This window comes from Anomaloglossus baeobatrachus, unplaced genomic scaffold, assembly GCF_048569485.1.
Source record: "Anomaloglossus baeobatrachus isolate aAnoBae1 unplaced genomic scaffold, aAnoBae1.hap1 Scaffold_3836, whole genome shotgun sequence".
Classification (NCBI taxonomy): Eukaryota; Metazoa; Chordata; class Amphibia; order Anura; family Aromobatidae; genus Anomaloglossus; species Anomaloglossus baeobatrachus.
In genome coordinates, this window is record NW_027443178.1 from 1 (window position 1) to 2,204 (window position 2,204).

At 45.2% G+C, this 2,204-nt stretch overlaps 1 non-coding gene and 1 pseudogene across 1 annotated transcript; both read left to right on the plus strand.

The window, feature by feature from the left end:
* Nucleotides 1–123, plus strand: LOC142275054 (U2 spliceosomal RNA; annotated as a pseudogene; the record flags this gene model as incomplete).
* Nucleotides 124–1,509: 1,386 nt separating this feature from the next.
* On the plus strand, nucleotides 1,510–1,700 carry LOC142275024 (U2 spliceosomal RNA). Its single transcript, XR_012739216.1, has one exon. It is a non-coding gene; the product is annotated as a U2 spliceosomal RNA (small nuclear RNA).
* The last annotated feature ends 504 nt before the right edge of the window (nucleotides 1,701–2,204 follow it).

The window sequence follows — 2,204 nt, forward strand, 5'->3', positions numbered from 1 at the left end:
TCCCCTATCTGGGGACCATATATTAAATGGATTTTTAGAACAGGGAGATGGAAAAAGAGCTTGCTCTGTCCACTCCACGCATTGACCTGGTATTGCAGTACCTCCAGGAACGGTGCACCCCTTCTTAACCCAGTTTCCAAAAGCAGAACTCAATTCACCTGATTCATATTAGCCCGATTTAATGAATTGGAAGAAAGCATACGTCTTCATATGCACCTCAATTTGGCCCATTCACTTTTCACACTTCCTCCTTTTGTTTTTTATCTTTCACACTTTTGACTTTCTTTATTCATCCAAATAGCAAACTCATCACCACTCAACCTGACCAACTCGGCTATGTCCCCGTGCTGCAGTTCTCTGTCTTATCTAGATCATTTGCAATTGAATGGAATAGATCCCTTTTGGACAAAGTGGATTCACCTGCTGCTGCAGTGACCACAGGTGTGATAACATCTAGAATTGGCATCTGGTGCGATCTCTCCGCTTCCACTCCAAAGAAAGTTACCTGTTTATTCCTATCATGCATTGGTTTTTGGGGTTTTCTTTGAGTAATGATGATCTCTTTAGTAGTCTGTTGGCGCCCTCTCCTGGAGGAATAGTTTGCTTGCTCTTGGACATTCTAAAAGAGAGGTCATGATAGACATTGAGCTTCTGAGCTCAATTGGGGACAGTCATGGGTGATGAATGTTTGCAACCTACTGCGAAGCCTCATACCGCAATATAAGGAACGTCAAATACTAAGAAAGGGCGGCCTATGAAAGAATTACTACTTTCAATAAGTACACTTAAACGGCTAATTGGGAATAGAAAAACTGTAAAAAGCCCTCTGAGAAAGCCCCCCTCTAACCTTTGATAGTAAGCTTTTCTGTAGTCTGCCTGTTGATGTATTTTCCGTTTGAACTGTGCACAACATGAAGAGACGGAACACTGGCGGCTTGTCACAATGCCCCCCGATGACATCACAATAGCGCTGCTGCCTAGAAAACAAGCTGCGCAGAAGAAGTTGTTCTTTGGGTGGGAGGGTGGGCTAGTGGAAGGAGGGGGCAATCTCTTTTTTTCCCGGGTGGTAGGGGGATGACAGGAGAAGGGAAGCGGGTGGTGAGAAAGGTACAGAGGGCAGGGTTTGGGGGCTGGGAAGGAAAGGAAAAGATTAGGGTTTGGGGATGATGAAAGGGCTTTCTACGGGTAAGGATGGCAAAGGGTGGCAGTGACGGAAAGTCAGGCAACCTGTCCTGTCCGTCTTTTTGTATCGTGAATTGGAAAGACTGCAAGGGGGAGGGGAGTTGCTTGCGCCCTAAAGGAGGAGTTATTCAGATTCATTGCAGTGGGCGGCGGCTGCAAAACGCACCATTCTTCTTGTTTTGGCTCTGCAAAGCAGCCTTTTCAAGGGTTGGCTTGGGTGACAAAATGTCTTGTGTAGGCGTGGGTTTGTCTCCCTCTCGCTCTCTCTCCCTAAGATGTGTCCGGCATAGGCCAGGGTGCCACTCGAGGCCCAAACCAATTCTGGTTATCGCTTCTCGGCCTTTTGGCTAAGATCAAGTGTAGTATCTGTTCTTATCAGTTTAATATCTGATACGTCCCCTATCTGGGGACCATATATTAAATGGATTTTTAGAACAGGGAGATGGAAAAAGAGCTTGCTCTGTCCACTCCACGCATTGACCTGGTATTGCAGTACCTCCAGGAACGGTGCACCCCTTCTTAACCCAGTTTCCAAAAGCAGAACTCAATTCACCTGATTCATATTAGCCCGATTTAATGAATTGGAAGAAAGCATACGTCTTCATATGCACCTCAATTTGGCCCATTCACTTTTCACACTTCCTCCTTTTGTTTTTTATCTTTCACACTTTTGACTTTCTTTATTCATCCAAATAGCAAACTCATCACCACTCAACCTGACCAACTCGGCTATGTCCCCGTGCTGCAGTTCTCTGTCTTATCTAGATCATTTGCAATTGAATGGAATAGATCCCTTTTGGACAAAGTGGATTCACCTGCTGCTGCAGTGACCACAGGTGTGATAACATCTAGAATTGGCATCTGGTGCGATCTCTCCGCTTCCACTCCAAAGAAAGTTACCTGTTTATTCCTATCATGCATTGGTTTTTGGGGTTTTCTTTGAGTAATGATGATCTCTTTAGTAGTCTGTTGGCGCCCTCTCCTGGAGGAATAGTTTGCTTGCTCTTGGACATTCTAAAAGA